The sequence below is a fragment of the Eretmochelys imbricata genome, chromosome 15 (genome assembly GCF_965152235.1).
Source record: "Eretmochelys imbricata isolate rEreImb1 chromosome 15, rEreImb1.hap1, whole genome shotgun sequence".
Taxonomy (NCBI): domain Eukaryota; kingdom Metazoa; phylum Chordata; order Testudines; family Cheloniidae; genus Eretmochelys; species Eretmochelys imbricata.
In genome coordinates, this window is record NC_135586.1 from 25,535,660 (window position 1) to 25,561,867 (window position 26,208).

At 42.4% G+C, this 26,208-nt stretch overlaps 1 protein-coding gene across 1 annotated transcript in view; it reads left to right on the forward strand.

The window, feature by feature from the left end:
• PITPNM2 (phosphatidylinositol transfer protein membrane associated 2) overlaps nt 1-26,208 on the forward strand; it is a 217,989-nt gene that overhangs the window by 12,843 nt on the left and 178,938 nt on the right. Inside the window, exon 2 of the mRNA XM_077834846.1 lies at nt 8,550-8,649. The gene's annotated coding sequence lies outside the window, so the exon portion shown is untranslated. The remainder of the gene's footprint in view (nt 1-8,549; nt 8,650-26,208) is intronic.

Consider the following 26,208-nt stretch of genomic DNA (forward strand, 5'->3'; position numbering starts at 1 on the left):
TTAAAAATGAGACATCGTTGCTGAACTGGCATATTTGTTCATTCTGTTAGGTGTTGAGCACTCATTTTCAGTTAAGAAAATAAGTAAATTATTATTTCAGCTAAAGTTGGGATGAAATTTGTAAATTTTCAGTCTTAAATATTTAGGATTAAGAATTGCAGCAGGGATGGATTCAAGTGTGATGCTCTACCTCGACCTAAACAGTGTGCAAGAATCCACTTAAAAAATAATATATACTGTATTTTTAAAACCCTTTTAAAATGCAGACTAGCCAGATGGTCAAAAGAACCAATCAATGAGGCAATATGTAAATATTTTCAATCATTACCAGAGCACTTCTGTGTTGACACTGAAATGTTAAGGCTATTCCATGGAGCTCATGGGTGATCAGCAGATGAGCTCTGATAAAACAGAGAATAAAGGTGAAAGCCTGAATATTATTATGGATTGTGGGTTTCATCTATACAGAGAGACTACAGTTCATTTGTAGAACATGATGGAAAAGCTCTCTGTATTCTCTCTTTAAGCATATTATTTAAACCCAGACAGTCTTTATTTCCTCTCTGTCAGGTCCTGATCAGATGTTGTTGTGGGTTTTTCTTTTTTTGAGACTTCTCATTTCAACTGAAATGTTGTGCAGTAGTTACCACTTCTGCTTTAATTGCCACGTGTATTTGGAAAGGGGCAGAGACTGGAGCTGTTGAGGAGTTCTTTGCTTTAAACATACCCAGCTAGAGAGAGTGATCAGAAAGTAGTTAAAAATCAGCAGATTAAAATAAATTTTAAAAGTAAAAAAGCCTTCCTAAAAGGAAGCTGCATGTATCAGCTAGAGCAAACCTTTTAGAAATGTGTACTAAGGGCAGTAACATTTTCATATATAAAACATGAGGTTCCCTCAGTGACAACAAATCCGGAGCCCTCATCCAGCAGAAAGCAGCTTCTTCAATTGCTTGGCCCTTCAGAATCTCAGTGTCTGTGACCCCCATTGAGGATGCTTCCACTTGGGAGGATTTTTTCCACCCTTTTGTGGTAACTGTCTGTCTCATGTTAATTTAGGAGCTATGGCAGATCCTCCCCAGAGTCTGAGACTGTAACTGGCTGCCTCACTAGGCCTGTGTGGAGCAGTTACTATTGTTCTAGTAGGGGCATGGCAACAGAGGGGCCCAAAGGCCATCGTCCGTTTTGGAAGGTGGGGTTCTGAACAGACTGGCTGCAGCTTACAGCAGGCTCTCATAATATTAAATACAAGTTCTCCCTGCTGTAATGAGAACACAAGGACCAGGGGAGTTAAGTCAGGATGTATGTGGGGCCTCCTCCTTTGAGGTGCTGAGTATTGCTGAAGTCAATGGGATATAGATATGGCATCTTTAGTCTGTCTCCGTGCAGTCTAGCACAAGTTTGGCTCTCTGCCATTAATTTTATGAGAGGCCTGGAGCAGTGCTTTGAGTACAGGGCTGGAAGACAGGAACTGCTGAGTTCTGATCCTTGCTCTGATGCAGACTCCATCACTGACCTTGGGCCCATCGCTAACTTTTTGGCCTCCATTTTCCCATAAGTAAAATGGGATAACCACTTGCCTACCTTGCTAGGGTACTGGGCTGGTTACTGTTTGCAAGGAGCTTTGAGAATGAAAATGCCATGTGAATGCTGAATGTCATTGTAGGCACTGCATAGTCCAAAGAGCTGTCCCTGGATGACATCTCTGCCCTGGTGCTCTGCCAAGGAGAGAGCTCTCCTCACCCTCACACAGCTGCTTCCTTTCCCAAACAAAGTGATGGGGAAACTCCATGCGAGGATGGTAGGCTGAGGATCCCTGCCTGGGTGGGGGTGGGGCGAGTCTGAATAATCTTACTCCACCAAGAAGAGAGAGACCTTCATCCTCCTAACTGTGTAAACAAATTTACCACATGAGCCTTGGGGGGCCCACTTGTATTCCCTCTCTGAGGGCCACATACAGGGTGTTACTCCATCCCCAGGTGTGGAGTAACACTCTTGGGCTCAATAGCTGTAGTTGGGTGCAGAGGTCCAGCATATGGGGTTGCTTTGCAGTGAAGTGAGGTGTGCTGCTCAGTGAACTCCTCTTCCCTTCCCCGAGCTGCTTTGTCATTCTCCACCCCATCCCCCTTTCCCTTTATGCCTTGTGCAGCATCACATCCTTTCCATTGGATGGATCAGCCTGCAGCCCAACCAGTACCTTCAGCCTCTCAGACCTAGCATTTTCCTGAAGCCTGTATATATTTTCTCTTGGCTCAGGCCCTTTGTGGGTGAAACCAGAAGCATCTCTCTGTTACTTAAAATGTGTAACTGCAGCAGCACAGTAAAGGATCCAGATGCAAGTGAGGGGAGGGAAGAGCTGGGAACATCCCTTTCTGTGCACCTTCTATTATTTCTGCATTTATTGCCACATTTAGCTTTCTTGTTATTAACTGCACGTGTTCCCCGGCGTGTTCTGCTGTCTGTTTTATCTGAATACAAGGTGCTTTTTGGTTTTGGATTTATTTATTCCTTTTTTTTAAACAAAAAGCCAAAGTGCTGGCAGCAGCTTAACTAGTTATAGCTGGATATGGCCTGTTAGGACCGATTAAAGGTCTGATAAGACAGGGAAAAACCCTTTCATTTCAGGGTAGGCAACTACTGTGAATGCCCAGCCAGAGAATGTTGCTTGCAAATTGTGCATGTACAGTATTGGGCAGCAGCTGACCTCTATGAGGATGTAACATATTATTATAGATTGTACAAAATCATTAGACTGGGCTATAACAACTGCGCTGTTTGGAACTATTTCATTTACCCTTGGAAAATTGCACTGTGCCCACTCTTATGGGGATGCAGAAACAGAACAAGGATCTTTTTTCCTCTCTTCCCCACTTCTTTCTCGGTGGCAGTGTTCTTCTGTTGACCCTCCCTGTTATCACATGCTAGAGTCCTGCGTAAAGCTACTGACTGATTGTGGCAGGTGTGGTTTGTTAACTCTGGTTAAAAGAAGGTGAAAGTACCCTTCTAGACACAGGGAACTAGGGCACAGAGGCTTCTGCAGGGAAACCGTAGGAATGGCCAAGCATAGGGACAAGGCTGAGGCTTATGGTGTATTGTTATATTTGTTTAAACTAATGATAAAGCCAAATGTCAGGTGGGGACCAAACTTGGGATGCAGTGTTGTGTTGTACATAAGGCACTAGAATGGAAATTGAGAGTCTTTGGTTATGTTCCAAGCTCTGCCAGTCATCTGTTGCCTGACCATGGTGAGTCACTTCCCCTCTTTGTGCTTCTGTTTCCCCTCCCACCCTTTGTCTTCTCTATTTAAATTGTAAGCTCCTTGGGGCAGGGACTATGTCTCTTGTTGTATGTCTGTACTACATTTGGCCCTGATTTTGGCTTGGGACTGTAAGCGCTACCATAATCCAAATAAATATTTGGTCCATGGTATACCCCAGTGGCTGTCAACCAGGGGTATGTAGAGGTCTTCCGGAGGTACATCAGCTCATCTAGATATTTGCCTAGTTTTTCAACAGGCTACATAAAATGCACCAGTAAAGTCAGTACAAACTAAAATTTCATACAGAGTGACTTGTTTATACTGCTCTATATACTATACACTGAAATGTAAGTGCAGTATTTATATTCCAATAGATTTATTGTATAATTATATGGTAAAAATGAGAAAGTCAGCAATTTTCCAGTAGCAGTGTGCTGTGACACTTTTTTGTATTTTTATGTCTGATTTTGTAAGGAAGTAGTATTAAAGTGAGGTGAAACTTGGGGGTACGCAAGACAAATCAGGCTCCTGAAAGGGGTACAGTAGTCTGGAAAGGTTCAGAGCCACTAGTATACCCTGTTGTATTTGTTCTGTTCACGGTGGGAACTCCACCCATTCCCTAATAAAAAGGTACTTGTGTGTGACACTTACGATATCTCTTAGGGGGAACAACTGAGAAGTGCAGCACAACACATCAGTTAAGTAGACAGGCCTTCAGAAGCCAGCCAAAAGAATGTTATAATTAGTCTCTTTCCATGGAAAGATAAATGCCAGTTCTATTAGTGTAGTGCAGCGTTTTCAACGTTTGTGCTAAAAATGAGCAACTCACCACCTGCTGGGTGGCACCTCATCCTAACTGCAAAATGTATTTACATCTGAATCTATCTACTAATAGCTACGGCTGCTTTGATCATCTTCTGCATGGTATCATGATGCTTTTGAACCTAATTTTTTGTGTGTGTGTGTGTGTGTGCGCGCGAGAGAGAGAATCTCAAGAGGTGCTGAGCAATCCCAACTGCCATGGAAGTCTGAGAGAGTTGGGATTGCTCAGTACCTCTCTGGATCAGACTCCTAATTGGTGGTCAGTAAATATGCTATCATGTATTAGCATTTCTGTGTTTTTTCTGGTGTGAGCCACCTTGACCCAAATGTCTCCCTGGTGCAACTCCACTAAAGCCTTCATGGTTGCAGCAAGAATGAATTTAGATCCATGTGTTTAAGAAGACACTATCATGGTATGTCTTTATAATGAAGATGCAGTGGATAAAAGTTGATGCTTTTTTTTGTATTTAAAATAACAATCATTTTCTTATTGAACTTGGGTTTTTTAAATTAAATACATTTATCTTTTAAAAAATAAACATGTTTAAAATTAAATTTGAAATTATCACAAGCTATGTAAAGGTCTAAACTTAATATAATCTACTAATTGTTTAAATTTTTCAAAAAATTGCAGCACCCTTCTGCAAAATGTAATGAATTAAAGGGTGCTCCTTTTTTAAATTATATATAGATTAAAGGGGTGTGGGAATCTTTAACTTTTGAGGACAATTCAAGCTATGTCACAATGTCCTGTATTGTATTAAGTAAAAAGAAAAGGAGTACTTGTGGCACCTTAGAGACTAACCAATTTATTTGAGCATAAGCTTTCATGAGCTACAGCTCACTTCATCGGATTCATTCACGAAAAGCTTACGAAAGCTTATGCTCAGATAAATTTGTTATTCTCTAAGGTGCCACAAGTACTCCTTTTCTTTTTGCGAATACAGACTAACACGGCTCTACTCTGAAACTGTATGAAGTAAGTATCTCTGTTGTTTTTAGTCTTTACAATGGAAGGAATGCTGGTATTTAAATTTTTCCAATGTAAGTACTTTGTTTCTTTTGTACAGAAAAGCTTTTGCCTTAATTTCTTTTGGTTTCATTTTAGTTAGCAGGTGCAGAGAGAATATTTTCTTCATGCAGACTAGTTAATTCAAACTTGAGAAGCTGATAGGGAGTTGAAAAAGCAGGAATGCTCATTTTCCTTATCCAATCTATGAATAAAAAAACAGGTGGGAGAGAATGAGGTCTACTAATTCTAAAAATGTGAAGGACATGGCAACAGGTTTTCAATGGTATTTAGGCAGAGAGGCACCTAATAGGATTTTCAAAAAGTGATTCCCATGGGAGTTAGGCACCTAATCTGTTTAGACACTTTTTGAAAATTCCACTAGGAGCCTAGCTGCACCTTCAGGCACTTAAACACTTTTGAAAATCTGGCTCATGGTGACCAGAAACAAGTTAGTCAGTTCACTAACTGCAGATGATATTTCCTTTATTTAATAAATCGGTTAGTTTAAAATGCAAGGCATAATTTGATAAATGTTTTTTATGTAACTAGCACATTTAAGGTAGTTTTATTTAACTCATAAAAACTAGTTTAAAATGCTGCTTTTGTGTGTTTTTAATTGAATTCAAATTTTCATCCTAATGCAAGTGAGAAAGAAATCATGAGTAAAAAAAATTACCATCTAGTCATGTAAATAGAAAATGGTGAATGACACATTTTTTAACATGATAAAAAATGTAAAAATTAAGAATCTGAACAAATGTATGTTAAGCTACATAATTCCTTAAATAAAATGTGTGTAGATACAGTGTAAACTTGATTAGCAAAAATGTTGATTAGTACCAACATTTAGTGTAAAAGCTATATTTGCATTGCAAATCAACATATTTGAATGGTCATGACAGCCAAGCAGGACAAACTTTTCTTTTGGACCATATACAAACGCAAAACAAAATTAAAATGATTTAAATCAAGGTTTCCTGCTTGCTTATTTAAATCACTTTTAATTTAAATCAAGCCTCCTAGATGAGGGTAGGAGGTAATTCCAGTTGACTTTTGTCTGGTATCAGATTCTTGCAAGCCTGAAGCTGAAATCTATCAATAGATGTTTCTTTGTTGGCACCAGGGTTAGCGTTTGGGACTGCCTGACTGTTGTTCCTGTTGTCTGATCACTATGCCATGTCGCCAGAGTTGCAGTTCAATTTCTAAGTCAAATTGCATCCATTAATAATAGTCACAATACCAAAGGTTTGTATATAGGTTAAATAACTTTCTGTCGAACTGTTGTAGTGTTTTTATCTGTGCTGGGAAAGCAGAAGTGGTGTTTGGGCTCCATGCGATTGGCTGAGCTGTGAATCGGCAGATGAAGTTAATAAGCATTTGAGGACTAAATATATTTTAAGCTGTCTGGCTTTTGCTGTCTGTGACGACTCTGAAACTAATGGACCTGAAACATTGCTCATGCTTGCTCTTTCTCCAGTGTGACTGTGACCCGCGCAAGCTTTGTATGAAGGTACAAGAGTAAACTGCAATTAAAATCTATTTTGGTAAGGTATAAATCAATCCTATTAACCATGGCAGGGTCAGCTAAATAGTGCACAGTGTAGTGATTCCACGCCTGGCTCGGTATGTCCTGCCTTCTGGCTCATAATCCATGTTCCAGTCCCAGAGTTGCTGTGCATGTGTGTAGCCTGTTCTGGTAGGCGTGTGTTCCAAGGTAGCTCCTGCCAGGATAGGTTTTACTTTATGCTTGATCTACAGGAGGTTTCTTGGCGGGAGGGGGGTGGGGGGGAGAGGGGAGGGGTTGAGGCTGCCCATGTATCTCTGCTGTGAGTGTGTGTGTTGGGGAAACGCTTGTGCTGCCATGAAGTGTTTTTCTCCTGCTATGTAACGCAGGGGCGTAGAGTCCCGGATAGGGGCCAGGATCACCTGCGCTGGCACAAGTTACAGCTCCCAGTGCCAGAAAGGGTAGTTGGACACCTCCCAAGCTCAAAGGGATGATGTTTCCACTGCCCCCCTGGAGGTTCTGCTGAGGTAAGGCAGCTTTAACAGGAGGCCAGTTAATGGGGGCTGCCGTGTGGATGCATTGAATTGGTGCATCACCACTCCCTTGGCATGCCTGGCTATGCCACCTCATCGCCACACCCACCTCTGAGATGGTGTTGGCTGGCTGTTGGCCTTGTGGCAAAGGCAGATGCATGCAGGTGGCAAAGGCAGATGCATGCAGATGCCTGGTGTCATTGCTGTCTTCCCTCCCCTCTCTGGACTGCCCACTGCTGGGAGCCTTTGTCAGGGTCTGTGCTGGCTGCCTCTGGGAGAAAGGGATTAAGGAAGGAGTCAGGAGCAGAGGTGTGGATGAGGCCAAAGTTTTGTAGGGCTTTGAAGAGACATAGAGGAGCTTTACTCTAATGTGGGAAAGGGGCAAGAAGCAAGTGGAGTGAGGGTTGGTGGGACTGGGGAGGGTTGTGTGTGTGTGTGACCTGATGTACCGATCAGGCACTTTAAAAGAATGCATTAAAAATGATCTACAGTAGTTAAAAGCAATGCTGAGAGTCCACCCAAAGGAATCTCTTTAAAAAAGTAATAGGCCACTTGCCATTATTAAACTCCATGAGCTACTTAGGATATAATTGTTCTATTATGTTCCTTGTAGATCTCTCTCAGCTCTCCAGGCAAAGGCAGCCTGCGGGGCCAGGATACCAGTAACCACAGGCGGGGGCAGGGAGGTGGAAGGGGTGGTGTCTCAGATATAAATTCCCCATCTCTGCCCCAGTACAGGAGGGGAGCCGACATCTACCTGGCTTGAGGCACTGAAAACTCTCACTTCCCCTGGTAGCCCAGCCCTCTCCCCTTTCACTGTGCTGCTCCTCTTGCAATACTAGGGGGAAAGAACCATCTCTCTGCAGTAGTACTGGGAGGTGCTATTTTTCCTTACTCCTCCCCTGCCTGTGGAAGCGAATAGCTTCTATAAAGACAATTCCAGCTCTCTTCCCACTCCTAAAGCAACGGGTCCTGCCTCATCTCAGGGGAGCTGTTTAGTAGACTGCTGCTATGTGAATTTTTTCTTCAGCAACATCCACGCTAAATATCTTACATCATTCAGCACCCTGCGTGAACTAGTAACCTTGCATGGGGGATTATGATTATGTTATGCAAAGAGAGCATGTGGTAGTGGTCAGTGCAATAATTTTTTTTCTTATTTTAAATTTCCATGAGTTAGAGATTACGATGACTCATGGCTTCGAATGAGCTGAAATCCCTAAGGTGCTTGTTACCGCCTACTATCATGTATTGAATTTCTAACATACTGGAGGGATGTCTGCAGAGAACTATGATGTACAATTATAAAAGGTTATAGCTTCATGTTGTTTGTACAGGAGCTATTAGCATGCCATAACTTCACTCTTGCTGTTAATTTCCCAGCGGCATGGTCGTTAAGTACATGTTTTTTATTTTCTCTAGGATGTTGACATATGTGGACCAACAGTGACATCCTACGTCAGCAATGCTGCGTTGACTCCCTGCTGCATTCAGAAGTATCCAGAGAGATTTCATACATAAGGTATGTTCTGACAGTTCCATTGAATTTCAGTTCTCTTTCTATTAAAAAAAAAATTATTCATACACTACTGTGGGGAATGGCAACCATCTCTGGGGAACAAGTGGTTAGCCTCAGCTCAGGTTCCTCAGTGGAAGGGCTATACAATGGAAGTTCAAAGAGTGGCTGCTTGGGTAGCCTTTGGGAAGGTCAGACTCCATGCTTAGGGTCACAGGAGTAGGTTATCCTGTGCTGAGTTAACTTGTGTGTATTTTCTGGTTATAATTGTTCTCCTTTTGAAGAAAACTTTTGCTGAGTGTACCTGTGCTTTTGTTTCTGTTCAGTCAACACCCAGAGCTCTCTTAGGTTTGTAAAGTGGGTTCACTAAAGGGATGCTACCAAACAGGTTTCAGAGTAACAGCCGTGTTAGTCTGTATTCGCAAAAAGAAAAGGAGTACTTGTGGCACCTTAGGGACTACCAAATAGGTTACTCCCCAAATTTAGACCTAATATATTTAAAAAACAAACAAACAAAAAAAACCCCAAAAACCCCTCATACAAATATATTCATTTTTCTTCTTCTTTTAAAAAATCAGTGAATATAAGTATTTTGTTTTTAATTTACACCAGGCAGTGTTTGGAACCTGAATACTGTAATATTGTGTTAGTGCAAGTAATCCAGAAAGCAAGTAGAAATTGACAGGCTTATGTTCATTTTCCAAGCGGACAGAAATTGCAATTCCTCCCCACCCCCACCCCAAAACAAACAGCACAAATGGTGAGAAGTTGGAATTCTTTTTCTGTTAGGATAATTAAAGGTAACAAGCGACGTTTTTTTCTTTTGTAATGACATAGTACATTGCAATTACATTGTGATTTAACCTTGTGGTGTATTCCTTTAATGTTTGTTTTAAATATTTGGTGATTTTCATTAAATGTCCTTCATGTTAGTTTTGCTGTCCTGACTCATATTTCTAAAACTGCCTATGGAACTAGCAAATGTACAGGCGTTCTGCAGCTAATTTACTTGAAAGTAGGTGTGGCCTCAGCATACCCTTTTGACTATTCATGACTGTTCTGCTTGAATCTGTTGTATTTTCCCACTTCCCTGACCCCATTCCCCCAAGCCCCATTAAAATTTGTACCAACAATGGTTTAACTTTTATCTCTAGTCAATGTTTCCCTTTGGAATGATGTCTAGGGTGCTGCAATCTTGCATTCTGCTGTTGTATACTAAAATTCAGGGCTGCTGACCTTCAATTCAAGAGCAACTGGAAGCAGGCACAGGGTGGACAAGTATAGCTGTGAGAGCACCAAGGCTGAGAAGTAAAGTCTGCTGCAGTTTCCACGGTATGCATCTGATGAAGTGAGCTGTAGCTCACGAAAGCTCATGCTCAAATAAATTGGTTAGTCTCTAAGGTGCCACAAGGACTCCTTTTCAAGTTGCTTTCAGTGATTCTGGATTCACACCCTCAAGGCACTGTAGTTATTCTGAATGTTCACAGTTGTGAGTGAAAGCATAATCTGGCCTTGAACTAGCACTTGGGTGCCTCAAGCAGAAGTCGCTGAAGACAAAGGTCCACGTGGTACCCTTAGTATTGTACTGGCATAAAACCCATGGGAGAGGGACAGAGAGCCCAGGAAATTGAGCAGCATTCACCTTGGAGCATCTCCTCCTGATACTCCCCAGAAAGTCTGTGGGGCCCAGATACTGGTATGGTAACTGTTCCTAACCTTGCAGACGGCTTGAGCCTCTTTGGGACATAGCTTCTCTCCTGGGGGAGCCATGCTGCCATTGGAGTATCCCTCCCTACTGCAGCCGTGCAGTAGGAACCATGGATGGGTCTCTGTGGGAGTAAATACTACTGTTAGCAGCTTAACAGCAGGGTTAATGCTCTTAGCAGCACAAATTTTCACTCCTATCCACAGGGCCCTGAGAAGAGCCTCCCCTGAGCCTCCTCTGTGTGGTGGAGGCATTGAAGGGCCTCCACTTGCTTGGAGGAACGGCAGGAGCAGGCTCTGCTCTCACTTCCCATGGGTTTAAGGTGCTTTATGTCCTAGTTCCTGCTCCTTTGCTCACCTCTGAGCTGTGTAATGGAGGAGAATGTGCTCTGTAAACTAGTGACAAGCATAGGAAGGCAAATGCAGTGTCATCCCATTTTCAGGGTTAGGTTTGCCCTGTGGGCTTAGCCCCATGCCTTTCACTCACCTGAAGAGATTAATGTATCGAGGCTTGAGTGTTTCTCAGTAAAACAGACACAAAATTGGTCGTCAGTTACTTAGAGAGCAAGGAAATGCTACCTTTACACGCAGCAAAATGAAGCTGCACAGTGTGGGTCGCTAGGAAGCTGCAAGGAGTGAGGAATATCTATGGCTCGGCAGGGTAAGTACGTAAGGGAATAAAATTGGCTTTAAAATGATGGTGAATGCGGCACTCATGAAAACAAAGGTCTAAATGGCATTGGCCAGAAGTAGGAGCAGTTGGATGCAGGCGCTGGGTAATTTTCCTACTGTGCTCTACCACTGTCCCTGTGCCAGATTCTGTTATTCAGTCCCTGAGGGACTTGTGACCAGACTGCCAAACAGAGCAAATAATGTGAGGGGGTGGGGGGAAGAGGGAGCTCCCTCAAGGCTGCTCCTCTGAGGTGCTGAGGATCTTCCACCCCCCACTGCCCTCAGCACCTTACAGGGTCGGCACCTGAGAGAAACCATATCCCACATCCATGGGGGCATTATAATTAAAATATAAGAACTGGGCTTGATTCACAAGAACAGAGCTGGCCCTGTGGGTGTGCAGGCTGGGTGTCCACGTGTGGTGCCTCCACCCTGTGGGTGTGCAGGCTGACTGTCCATGTGTGGTGCCTCCACCCTGTGGGTGTGCAGGCTGGGTGTCCACGTGTGGTGCCTCCACCCTGCGGGTGTGCAGGCTGGGTGTCCACGTGTGGTGCCTCCACCCTGCGGGTGTGCAGGCTGGGTGTCCACGTGTGGTGCCTCCACCCTGCGGGTGTGCAGGCTGGGTGTCCACGTGTGGTGCCTCCACCCTGCGGGTGTGCAGGCTGGGTGTCCACGTGTGGTGCCTCCACCCTGCGGGTGTGCAGGCTGGGTGTCCACGTGTGGTGCCTCCACCCTGCGGGTGTGCAGGCTGGGTGTCCACGTGTGGTGCCTCCACCCTGTGGGTGTGCAGGCTGGGTGTCCACGTGTGGTGCCTCCACCCTGTGGGTGTGCAGGCTGGGAGGCCTGAGGAGGACAGAGGTTGCTGGTACGGAGTGCCTGCTGCAGTAGCAGCCTAACCGGTCCCCCCTGCTCCCTTGCTCCGACCTGTTCTGAGGGGCAGAATTTCCTCATTGCCCTTCCCCCCCTTCCCTGAGCCTCAGAGGGGAGGAGACGAGAATGTTCCCCTCCCTCATACTCATGTCAGTTAGTCTCTGCCTATACCTCTGTTGGGCGGGAGGGCAGTTGGGAGCCGGTGTACAGGAAGGGAGTGTGGAGGGGTGACAGACCAGGAGTCGGGGGTTATGTGGGGAGGGGCAGCAGGAGTGAGGTATGAGGGAGGGCGGGAATGGCTAATTGGAGGCAGGGCTCTCGTACTCTGGAGAAGCTGTGCCCCCTCTGGGCAATTCACATGTCTTAAAACAACAATGCATAAAACCACCCCGCAAAGGGAAGTATAAATTACACCTGAATTGGCTCTTCCCCATATATCTTGGTTGTGCCCCCTTTTCCAGCCTGCACCACCACTTCTTTGGGCTGCACTGTTGCCCTAAGCCCCTAGTAAGGCAGGTGGGCACAGCTGAGTTGGGTTGCCTGAACCAACCCTGCAGCAAGCTTTCCCCTGTAGAGCCCTGGGCCTCTATGTGGGAGTAAACCAGGGCTGAATCTAACCCTTGGCATATGTTGTACTAAGCAAGAGTCTTACAGTTATGTGGTCTGAGGAAAGTGGTCTGAGCATCACCCATAGCATGAGATGTAGGCCCCTTTAGAAGATGACTCTAAAGGCAGATGAATGGATCAATACAACACAATCTGTTTTTACGTAGAATCTTTGATATGAAGTATCGCAAGCCATTTTACGAGGAGAGTTAGATCAAGGTGATAACACTTCAGAGAGCTGGGTGACAGCCACTCTCCAAAAGACAGAGAACTGGACTCTGTGTGGAGATGCAGCTGAGCAAGATAGGAGAGAACTGCAATTTTAAAAGCGTTTAAAGTGGTGCGTGTTAGCACGGCAGCTGTTGAGTTACAGTGACGGGAGAGGAGAAAGGAGTCGGTAATGGGAGAGACATGAGTGTGGATAACTTGTGGTAAGGGAAGTGGATTATGAGCAAATTGAATTGGGTATGGTATTAGCTCTCAGCAGAGGTGAGCAATCGGGTACAGGGTGCCTCTCTTTAAAAGACTATGACTTCAGCCTGCACTGATGCTTTTGAATCTCTAGTGGAAATAAGAGTGTGTTTAACTTTTTCCCCCCTTCTCATTGTCGCAGTAAAAGCACTAGGTGTGATGAGCTGTTTGGACACCCAGTGTAACGGGGAGGAAAGAGCTGACGACACTGGTGTGGTTCTAACCGCAACATCAACTGACAGTAGTTTCCTGTTACTGGTGTAACTCCCTATAGATGTGAACTTTCTTCATCTGTGTGCTTGTCTCTCTCTCATTTGTTAATTTTTGGCTAAGGTTCTGTTAATTTTGTTTAGGGATGGTTGTATTCTTCATTTTTTAAATTTTTTTATTTTATTTTATTTTATTTTTTTGCACCTTTGTCATACTTGTGTTTTGAGGGTGAGGTAATTATAGAACTCATTACTATCAAACATTTAAGAACATGAAAACAGACATCTGCACCTCTCTTTTACAGATAATAATAACAAAGCCAACAAACAACCCCTCCCAAAAAGCATGCCAGGCCCCAGTTTTGCAATCAGATCTGCACATACAAAGCCCTACTGGTTTCAGTGGGACTCAGTGGTCATAAAGATATACCTGGGGGGATCTGATTACAGGATTGGGGCCTCTGATTTCACCCTTTCCACAGATTCATTTCATCCCCTCCTTAATGTGTAAAATATCACAGTTGCAAAAACTAGAGCATGCTCTCTTCTGCCATTCCCATTCCAGCTGGAAAACTTGGCCTGATCCTTCCCTTGTGGTTTGTGATATTGTAAATAAAGGCTTGGGGAGGTCGCACGTTTTCCAGCTACAGTTATTTTGATTCCAAGGCTGCGGGGCGGAAATTAAATTGAACTCTTATGGGTTGTTGTGGGAAAAGTATAATTATTATGGGAAAACAATGGAAAAAAGACCGTCCCAAATAAGACCATTCCTTTCTGACAAGAGCTTCGTCTAGGGACATGAGGCCAGAAATATTCTAAGGTAGGCACCTTAAGAAAAGTGACTTGATTTTCCAAAGGTTATGAATATCTGCAGCTCCTGCTGACCTCACTGGCATTTATGGATGCTTCTGAAAAGTAAGCTATTTATCCTTGAGAGCATAAGGACATAATTCTGCAAATATTTGTGTATGTGAGTAACTCTAACCATGCCCATAGTGGCACTAACACATGAGTAAATTTACTCAAAAGCATTAATGTGTGTCAGTCAGACCTTTGAATATGGAGTTTTGGAAAATTTTGGTTATAGGTCTTATCAGGTATGACACATCCTGTGGTTCATTTAGTCCAGTACCCTGCCTTAGGTAGTGAGCAATATCTAATGCTGAGGGGATTAGGGTAGAGGGTGCAGGGGGAATGCATTATGTAAGAGCTGTACTATTTTGTGTTTTGAAAACTTGTGCTGGTTTTTACTAGTAGATGTAAACTCTCTTGTGCTGAGCCATGATTTATTTGTTTTTGTTATCGAAGTAAATGCCTGTTTCATCTATCTGCCTGTTTTTTGTCTCCCCCTTTTGTGTTGGTGTTTGAAACTTTCTGGTAATAAGTATTCACAACAGAATATTGTTGGTCTTTAAACTACTATTTCATGTTGTTAGTTTAGATATTTATATTTAATCCTGTTAGGATTTACTAAGAGACAAGGGATCACAACAAGGCTATTGGGGCTTTATTACTGGCTGATATGCCGTGTGATGTTAATGTTGGCTACAGCACTGCAAGTTTCTCTGTGTTGGTCCCAGGATATGAAAAAGGCAAGGTAGGTCAGGTAATATCTTTTATGGGACCAACTTCTGGTGGTGGAAGGTACACGCTTTTGAGCTACACCGAGCTCTTCTTTTCTACCAGCAGAAGTTGATCCCATAAAAGATATTACTTCACTTACCTCATCTCTTTAGCGTAACTAACAATTACTAGCAATTTCGTGTCACTGTTTGTTGTTATTGTTGCTTTTATTAGATATTTACCAGGAAAAGGTCTTTAAATAAAACTGCAAAGATTTTTCTTGGTGCTTTTCTTTATCAAAACAGGATATAAAGTGTGAATGCCATTTGTCACTTGAATCTTGCATTGTAGCTCAGTGCTAGAGAAGTCAAATTTGACATAAAATTTATATAGCTCTAAAAGTGTAGCAGGAAATAGATTTGGTGAAAATACATTCTACATATAGATGTTAATTTTGTGTCTGCAGGACAGGTTTTGGATACTTACTTAACCTGATTTTGTTCTTAGTGGGCACATAATTCATGGACATAAAAATAATGGCCCAGTTTTATCCCTGCTGTAACTCCATTGACGTCACTAAAGTTACAGCAGGGATGATTTGGCCCAGTTTCTTTAAAAGTAAGACCTGATGAGCAAACCCTTAAGGAAAAGACCTATAGAGAATGATTTCCCTGGGACAGGATAAAAGGGATCTGATTTTTTATTAAATTCTATAGGACCAGTTTTGGTTCCATATCTATGAAATTAGATAGGACCCTTTCAGAAGGGAAGGGTGTAACATGCACTTGCAGTCTGGAGGTGTCACAAGTGACACCAGCGAAAGGTTAATCAGTTCAGAGCATATCCACTTTAAAGGGACAAATTTAGAACTAGTCATGTACATGGAAGTCACCTGGGTTGTATCCCCTACAACAGGTTTACATTTTGCATGTTGAAAGACCCAGTAGAGCAATTTATTCTGTTATCCCTCTTTCTTAAGAAACAACATTCTGAGACATGTAATCTTGAACCAGGTTTTAGAGAAGAGACTGTGTCTATTATTGAGATGCCAAGTTTTCCTTTTCCCTACTGCCTTCTAGAACTGTTGTGGCTGAAGTATACCAGGTTAGAAATCAAAGACACAATAGCTTCCACTTGCCCTGTTTCCAGAATTTTGTCCTGCTGTGGAAATGAGAAGGCATAGGTAATACTGAAGGCAAAAAACAATACTGACCACTACAGAAATGTAAATAACAGTTGTCTTAAATCTCCCCGTCTCCCCAACCAAAAATAAAAACCCAGCAAAACAACCTCCTGTATTTGCAGGCTTAGCATAAATTGAAAACTGGGACAAGTACTATGGACATTTAAGAGTTGCTGGTCATTAGCGTCTCCCAGCTCCTTTTGAGGGAGTTGTAGATACCCAGCACTTCTGAAAATTGTGCCACTAATTCATAAAGTGATTATTTTGGTTCAGAGCCTATTGGCAATATTTAGGAGAAGAAATCTTTAGAAAAAGTGAGGCCTGTCGTAACTGATTAAATTTCAGAGTACGGGTTCAATTCGGCTCTTGAAATGCTGATTTTTGTTGTATAGGGTAGCTGTGTAATTGGGAACTCATTAAGCTGTGGGTTCTTGGCACTTTAGATGGCAACAGCTATATCTGGTCAAGATCTAGTTAGCAACTTCTTTTTTTAAAGCGTTCTTGACCTCTTGCACAACAGCAGATTATTCATTTCAAGGTGAGTATTCCTGGACATACAAGTAATTCTCCATGATGAAGAAAATGGTTTTCACATTTTTGGTGAAATAATTCTCTGAGCATGCAAAGCAACTGGATTGTAAAAGAAATACCTTGCTGATTTAGGGGCCAGTGTTTCCTTCTGTGTATGTGAGTGCATGCACTGTAAGGGAATTCAAGCGGGCAGGCTTTTCAGCATTTTGGTAGAGCACTACAGAAAGTGCCATTGACTAGTATAAACAGTGAAAAAACTGCCAGAAGCTGGAACTGGACGACAAGGGATGCATCTAGCACTGGCCATTGTTGGAAGAGAGGATATACACGGCTAAATGGACCACTGGTCTGACCCAGTATGGCTGTTCTAATGTTCTTATGGTCTGTTTTCTCTCCCCACCCCACTTTAATTTTCATACTTATTTTGTTAGCTTCCTTAACTCCAAATGGAAAATGTGTGCTCCTTTATGGTGGGAGGGAGCTCTTAGTGAGGATGATAGGTTCTAGAACCTAATCTTGAGTGTTTCTACTGTTCTAATCTCTGCTCCTGTGCATGGGCTCATTTGCTCCAGTAGGACCAAGGATAGACAAGGCATTTAGTTTGCAGGCTTTTTTCATATCCATTTTATATATGAAAATACCACCCCTTTTTTCTAGCTTGAGGAAGGGTGGGGGGTTGGGACTCCATCTGGTACAGCAAAGAATTGACCCCCTCCTTTTCTAGCCCCTTATACCTCCTATAAGGGGGGGACGATGGGGTCCCAGCAACCAGATGGCTGGGGCCAGGCTGGGGTTTTGTGGAAATCATTAGGGGAAGGGAGATGACCTGTACTGTACAATTTGTTGCTGGGCACTCCCAGATATGTCAAGAGAATAAAGTTGTGGCAAGTATACCACATCCATTGCCTCCTGTCTTTCTTCTGGGGTGGCTGGACGATGTTATATGGCATCAAATTAGACAAAGGGCAAAATTTTCAAAAGTGTCTTACGAGCCTTGAGTCACTTTTGAAAAATTTGCCCTTGCCTATTTCCAAAAAAAGAGGATGCTTAAAGTGCCCATAAATTCTTTAGCTGTAGCATTCACTGTGATGGTGTTTGCAATGAATTTATAGGTCTTGTGGACAGAGAGCCCCCGATGTAACACTTTTGACCATAGAGAAGTTAAAACAGATCTGAATTTTGCTCAGTAGGTTTGTCACATCGTGTCCATGTGAAATGGTGCATTAATTAAAATCATAGCAGATTCAAACGTAGATAGACTAAGAGTTATAAGCATTGGATTACTGCTGAAGAAAATAGTATGGCACTGGTAGAATGCTGCTCTGATACATTTATTGAAACATTAATAAGCCTTTGGGTGGGTTTTTTTGGTTTAAAAATAGTGACCAAAGTACTGTCCTTCAACGGATACCTGCCCTCTCTCAGAATATTCCCAACCCCAAGCATTGAAAAATCATGAGTCTGGCCCCAAAAGATGATGAGAATTTTGAAAAGAGTAAATTATTTTTTTTATTTGCCTTTTTGGTGTATGAGTTTTAGGTATCTCATTTTTTTTCAAGGTTTTCTCAGCAACCATGAGGATAAGAAACAACATTTTAACATGAAAGCTGAGATTGTTATGCAGTGTAATAACATGACTCCAGGAGCTAAGCCTCTTAAGAAAAATGCCAGATGTTACAAGACTTGTGATAAAATTGTGAGAGTTATCAACAGAATTCAAGCATTGATTGTAAGATCTCTCTCTCAGCACTTTAACGACTTTTTGGCCTGAGATCTTCCCTCAGATGTATTTTCAACCACTTCCCCTTTACTCATGGCTGTTTCCCCCCACCTGTGGAGGCAGACTTATGTGGCATTTCTCTTGAATCCCTAACCCATTGTTACATTCCTACTCTTGACTTATCTGCCATCTTGAATCAATGATTACACCCCCTCCTTTCCTTGGATTCAAGTGGGAGTTAAAATTTGGCAGAAGGGTGTGGAGGCATGAGATAGATGTATTGTTTTATTCAATGGGGCAGGGCTTGGGGGACATCTAAACTTCCTGGGAATCAGGGTGGTGCATCCTCACTGTGTGGGCAGTTGAGGTAATTTTAAAATTGACTGTACACCAGTCATTTTACTGTGAATACAGAGCCCAGTGCTGTGAGTTGCTGAGGGCCGCTGGCTCCCAGTCAAGTCCATAGGAGTAAAGGGCACTACTGCCTCATGTGACTAAACTCCTGAAAGCACGAGTTGTGTTGGAAGAAAATGAACAGACTGTTAATCCAGCGTTCTGATTGTACTGGAGGGGCCACCTGTAGTACAATGAACACTGAAGTGCTTGTGCTCTTCGTGCTGTCTTTAGCAGTTTTTATTCAAGGACAAAGACCTGTTCTCCAAACAGGATGCCAAGAAGTTCAGAAGGTGGGAAAGCAGGAAGCAGTAGTATGATGCAGGGTTACCACAGGCTGCATACAATCCTGGTTTAGATTTATGCTCGCTTTGTTTTGGTGGGATTTGTACTTCATTTCCTGGCGTACTCAGTGCATTACCCTTTGTCTTGCTAGACGGCTACACTTAACCCTAGGTCGTCACCATGGCTGTGAGTAGAGATCAAGGCCGAGATGAAAAGCTTTTTGTCTGGATCGAGATTTGTCCCAAGTTCTGAGGTGTCTGGACCCAGGGTTTTGGTTTGGCCCTGTCCCTAACTCTTATTGTACAGAGGATTATAAAAACATGACCTTTACAGTTGGCATTAGACATAAATCTGTTTCCCTAAACATCTAGAAACACACTTTTAGCAAATATGTGATCATTGCGAAATGAGGATGGTGTTTGCGCATGCGACTGTGTCAGCAAATTTTATATAATTTAGGGAACTTATTCCACTTGATTGTGTTCTCGGAATCATTCCCTTTTTATAAATGGGGGAAAAAAATCCAAAACCCTCCATACCTATTTCCATAAGAGGTTCCCTCTGTCTCAATATCAACTAAATTATACCAATGAAAAAACATACCAGGTAGTATAAGCTGCAGTGCTTGGGACCGTTGCTGTAGAATGTAGCAGTACATTTTTTTTCATATATTTTTTTGAAAGTAATCATATTCTAAGAGAAACAAGTCTCAGACATTTTTGCTAAACCTGCAGCCAACAGTGGCCTCAAGTCATGCGGTGCCCCACCTCACCAGGGACATGTTGAAATGGCAGCATGATGTTTTCTGCGCTCTTGCCACTTGACTTGTGGGGTGAGTGGGTTCATGCCAGGCGAGAGCTGTGCAGGGGATTAGGGTATCTGCCCCATAGGCCAGCCTGTCATAATTGCCCCCTCCTTCTGTTCAATGGAAAGCATCCAGCCAATAACCCTATATGCCCCTCCACAAATACCCACATCAGTTCTGGACATGCTACCTATTGACTTTTCTCGTCTGTGAAATACCCCCCCCACCATCCTCCATCTGTTATAAAAGAGGGGATTGAGGCAGGTGAGTGGAAACATATAGCACACTGACTATTTGGTTCTGCAGCTTTGGATTGAAATGAACAGCTCTGCAGAACCTGCCAAATTTTCTTGAATCAGCCCTGATCCTAACATCTGTTGCATACAAATACAAAATCCTACTGAGGAGGGCTTGTTGAGAGCTAAGCTAAATCAAGTGGTACTTTTGCCAATTAAGTTGACTTATACCTTCTATAAATAAGTCTTTACAAAAAAAATATGTACTTTATTGTAGTGCATGGAAACTTTCAGATGGATTAATTTCTTTTTCGAGTGATGGCCCCTATCTGTATTCCACACGTGGGATATGCATGTTCTCTGAACATTCGGAAGGCTTTGGCCTTCTATTTGCAAAGAGCAAAGGACAGTAGAAAGATACCTAAATATTTGTTTCATAGCAGAGTGATCAAGAGGTCAACCTATATGGTGCAGAGACTTTCAAAATGGATCTTGGGTTGTATTACCTTTTGTTACCACCTAGTTCCCCACCCCTCATCCCCCAAGAAAGAGCAAAGGCTCATTTCACCAGGAGGCAAGCTACTTCAGCTGCATCTGTGAGAGATGTGCCTATAGTAGAGATATGTAGGGCAGCCACTTGGAGCTCTTTGCATACTTTCACGGGACAGTACGCCCTGGTACAATCGTCAGCTGTGGATACGGCTGTGGGGACAGCAATGCTACGGTCAGCCATCACTTCTGCATCCTTGCACCACCTGTTTGACTACTGCTCGTTAATCTCACGTGTGGAATACACGTAAGGACCATCGCTCGAGGAAGAAATTAAGGTTACTTACCTGTATCTGGAGGTCCTTTAAGATGTATGGTTCCTATCTGTATTCCACTACGCACTCTCCATGCCTTCTGCTGGAGGTTCATTACACTGCAGTAAGAATGGGAAACTGGAGAGGTGTCAGCCTGCACCACCCTTTATGTCCTCGGTTGGGAGCATGGAAGAGCGATGGCGCATGTGTGGGCCAATACACGTTGTTTGCAAGAATTCTGGACTGAAGAGCATAGTGCGCATGCATATCCAACATGTGGAATACAGATTGAGACCATGCTGCTTGAAGAACCTGCAGTTACAGATGAGTAACCTCCATGTCCTGAGTGACCCATTAGTGTAGCTTCTAGTGACTTTAAAGATGTTATTAATTTAATTCCTTCACTTCCATTAAAATTGTCCGCTGTTTTTACTCCAACTTACAGTAGACACACACTTAAAGTGGGGTGAGGAGGGGGAAGAGATACTGAAATGTTTGTATCCACTTACGTACAAAAGATTCTGAGAAAGAAACACACTACCCAGCTCTACCATAGCAACTGAAAGCTTGGTATCAAAGTACAAGCAGATTCATCAGGTGAGGTAAGATGGCGTCTGGTTCAGACAACATTTTGGTGTTAATTTCATAATGTGGGAGAAGGGGAGGAAACATCTACAGAATGTTTAGTCAAAACATATGCTTTCAGCTAATACTTCTTCTAAGTAGCCCCTTACAGTTCACTGAAATTGCCAATGTTGGGTGTATGATCACATCTCCTCTACTCGTGTAGTAATGACATGTCCTCCAGCCTTGGTGACTCTGTTGATAAGTGCTAAAATGTTACCCTTTTGAGTGTTATAGTGGTGTCCTGGTAGTGCCTGTTTAAAGATAAGGTTAAAGAAAAGTTTTTATTATAACACTGTAAACATGGCTGAAGTTTGAAACTTGTCAGGGGCAGTGTCTTCATTATGATCTAGTACAGATATTCCAGCATCATGGTCCACAGAGCAGTTGCCAGTGGTTTGCAGAAGGCTGGATGGTCACATGCTGCTGTCTCCAACTTGTTTTTAGTTGCAGACCTGCATTAAAAGAAAAATACATAGGCTATATGTTGTATTGTATGCTAAGAGCTGCATTGCGCGCGCGCTCTCTCTCTCTCTCTCTCCCTCTCCCCCCCCCCCCCCACTTGGGTTATGAGAGAGATTCATCTGATCTAAGGCAACTGTTAGTACTGTAATACTAAGGTTTCTCCCCCCACCCCATCCTCTTCCCCTTTTTCTAAAAACATTTCTGTTTAATAGGTTGGGAGAAAATAACTAGTTCTATGAAATTTTGCTTTGTTACTTGAAAATAATCTTACTGATTTTAAACATATAAAATATTACAACTGGGTTTTTTAATAATGTTATGTTTTGTTGGTATAATTTAATTAATATGGAAATAGCAAAAGTCCAATGGAAATAAAATTACACTGATGTTAATGCCAGATAAATAAATCATGTTCAGTGCTATTACAATGAATACAAAATTATTTTTTAAATTCTTAATGGGACTATTAGAACAATAAATGTAGATCTAAAGAGACATGCTTATATGCTCTAAGCTTATGTTTATGGGTTTATAATTAAATGTTAGGTAATAACATGTTAGTCCTTGATCTTGGCTAATAACTAGATTTCAGCTGTAGCTGAGAGTGCCAAAATGTCTTTACTATAATAACTTCTCTCCACAGCCAGGTCTAGAGTTTTTAAAGCACCTGCATGTACCTTGTGCTGGCTCTGTGTAGTTTAATTAAATCCTAAAATAGCCCTGTAAATAGTATCATCCCTGTCTTACAGATGGGGCATTGAGCAAGTGGGGTATTCTTTCAGTCTCCAGCCTCAGACCCTGGCCAAGTTGGTAAGAGAATCTTGGCTAAAGATGGATGAGGAAGGGTAAGGTGTGTATAGCTTCCTAATTCACTGTTTGCATTGTATATCCTATTTTGTGAGTAATCTGTTTCCACTGGTGGGAATCATATAATATCAGATAACTCATTAACTGTGAAAGTTTTATTTAATGTAAAAAGGTGTCAGTGGTTTTTACAGCTCTGTTACAGTATTTTATATGATTAAATTGTAGTTTTGAACTAAGGATTTTTGGTATATAATTTTCAATAGTACTTGTAGTTTCAGGGATCAGAAATCCAGTTTCTAGCAGTAATGAAACGCTTCTTAAAATGCTCCTCTTGTGTGTGCCTTTGTTTAAATTATTAAATCATTGTGGTTGTGACTATAATAATACTGTCGTTTCATATCTTGGAAAAGGAAAAAATAATTTTATTTGGGCAGAATAATGCAATTGGAACACACGTGCCTCTGAGTTCTTTGAGTTAAAGGCTAAAATGGTGCTGATAGTTGACAGAGATGCACAGTCCTGTTCTTTGATGATCTGCATAAATTCCACCACCATATAGTGGCAGCATATTGGTTTTCCTCTAATTACTCATGAGTGAACACTAATGTTTTTATGATGTGAATACACTGGAGCAATGCAGGATAAAAAAGCTTGCTTGTCAGGGGAGACAGTATTTCTAGTGTTTATATCTGGGGTTTTAGAGTGAGTAGAGACCTGGGCTCTGTTATGGGAACTACCACTGACTTGCTATGTGACTGTGGGCAAGTTGCTTAACCTCCTTGTGCCTCAATAGATCACTTGTAGAATGAGTGTCAATATCTATTTATGACATACTTTTTGTGAAGCACTTTGAGATCCTCAGATGTAAATCTCTGTAGAAATGTAAAATGTTGTTTTATTTCTCTTTTGAAGGAGAGGGGAAATGTATGCAGAAACTCGGCCATTCCCTAGAGAATCTTAAAATCAAGGCTCCTGCACGTACTGTATCCAATGCTGAGTCAAATATAATTTTATACATTAAATATAAAGACCCAGTGTATGACCTTCTGCAAAATGCAAAGGTGTGTGTACCATTTGTGCTTTAAACACTGTGCACATCTTTGTCTTTCCTGTTTGCTGCTCATTGAACGAGTCCCTTGTGCCTTGTTGTTTTTGGCTCAGTAACGGATGGCTTAGTGGAACGTGCTGAAAGTGAAATTTCAATATAAAAAAGTGGTGTGCTTGTTTTTCACATAAAGGTCTTTCTATAATTCATTTAAAAAAACCCCAAACCTTCTTTCCACTATTTATTATCTCTGTTCTCGTGGCTCCCACAATCTGCTAGGCACTGTCTACATAATCACATAGTCCAGCCTTGAAATAGATGACTTCCCTCTCTGAAATATGTGCCTGAGGTGAGGAGGCAGAGAGATCAATTTCTTTCCCATCTAGGCTGAAGCATCTTGTGGGCTATAAACATCTCTTGCCAGCTCAGTGGTATGGCCAGTTTGTAGACACAGGTATCTGGACAATGATGTGTTTTTCCCCTCTGTTTCAAAGCACGGTACATCTTGACTATTTATTTAACAGTTGTCATTGCTGTCATTTGTTGAGCGAAATTTTTAAATTGCATCACATCCAGTTTCTCATTTCACTTCAATTGACTGTGAAGCCTTGGTAGGAGGCTGTTCAAAGACATGTGAAGCAATAAAAGTTCAGTGGAGCTAGCATGTGAGCAATGTTACTTGTGTGAGAAATAAGCCCACATATTTTGAAGGGCTCTAGAACTCTGCTCTGTCAATGGGATCCTATGCCTGTGAGGCCTCGTGAGCTGGTGTCATGATTTGTGCTACTGGACACATAGAGTTGAGGTTTGTAATAGATATGTTGTGTCCCTCTCTCTCAGTGCCATGGATTGGAATGCTAGGGGCTCAGTGTGATAAGTCCCTGGCAGAGTTCAAGGGACTAATGAGACTCTCAAGATGAGAGGCAGACTGGGCTGGAAGGACTCTTGGATTTCCTTGTCCTTCTTTCCCCCGCATTGTCTTCCTTGCCCTCTCTGAACCTGCACCTTTCCTTTGTATTCCCGTCCACTCCCTCCAGCCTGCTGGCAGGGTGAAACCTACACTGCTTGCACACTCTCTTGCCTCAGTCCGATCATCATCAACACTCCTTGCTCTGCCTGAAACAAATAGCCAGACTGCCGGTAAGGGAAGCAAGTAGTGTTGCTCTAAGTGGTGCTTGGCTCCCTGCAAGTGAGTGAGAGAAATGGACCTGGCGGGGAACAGCCTGAGCAATAGGGTTGCCAACAGTGCCGTATTACAAGAGATGTCCCTTATTTAAATAAAAAATAGCCCATCCTGTGTTAAATCAGTACGGGACGCCTTTTATCCAGTATTTCAATGAGGGAAGTACTTCTGGTTGGCAACTTGACCTGGGGCACAGGGTTGCAATGCCAATCACCACTCAGATTTTACCTGGCCATCCCTCCATCATCCCTATGTGGCCCATGGGTTTGTCCTGTATTTTTGAAATGCAATGTTGGCAACCCTACTGAGCAGGTAGGAACTGTCAGAGATTGAGGGAATTGGAGACCACTCTCACTCTGAGGCACTCCCGGAGCAGGCGGTTCTGAGGGAAAATACCTTGCATTGTTCAGCAGCTGCCCCGCCAGTCAACTTAAAGGGACATTTTCTTAAATTTGTTTTGCCAGGAGTCTTTGGACCTACTATCGTTAAAAGTAACCTCTAAATCTCTCCATTTACTCTGTGTTTTTGGTAGACCTTTGTGTTCAGTCATCGTCACTGTTTCCCTGCGTGGTCAGTTAGCACAAGAGAAGATAACTGAAAAGACCATTATGAACATTAACAGCGGAGAGAGAGCAGAAACACTTTCTTTTTGAATATGAGGCCCTGAATTTGTTTGAGTGCACTCTTTTGGAGAGTGCTGCTTTCAGGAGTGGTGTTGATGGGCTCAATTTGAGAATCCTGACTTAATTCCATCAGGGAAGGTCAGGAGCAATGAAATTGGGTATTGAGGTTGGGGAAGAATTTATAGTAATAACAACACTGGTAGATTCAAGTTATGCTGTCTCTTAGCTATAGCCCAGCCTAGAACTCTTTTCACTGTCAGGGCTCCTAGAGGTTTTATTGACAAATTAAAATAAATTTTTTTCCAAATGCTCCTTTTTGTCCTGCATGGCTGCTTCATATCCCTTTTGGGGTAAGTTCAACTGTGATCACATTTTGCAGAGCAGTAGGCTACAAAGGGAGGTTCAGAACCAATAAAACTCTACCCGTGCACTCATAGGAAATAAAGTGTGGATAAAGGGGAAAAATAATTAGGGAGTAGAAGGCACCTTCTGCTCTGCACAGTAAAATGAGTTCATTTTACTCTTGTCATCTTTAATACTGCCTAGTATTATTTCTTTATACAACCAAGCACAGAAGCTGCTTCAGGGCAAGGGTTGAGAGTCTGGGAGTTGAGTTGGTACCTTTGAAAATCTTCCTCTCTTTAGAAGTGGTTGGTCTACAGTCTGAAAAAGTTTGAGAACCACTGACTGTACCAAATTGTAAACCCTCTCCATGACTTAAAATTATTCTGCCTTGTGTTGGACACATTGGCAACCTGCTGTCCTAT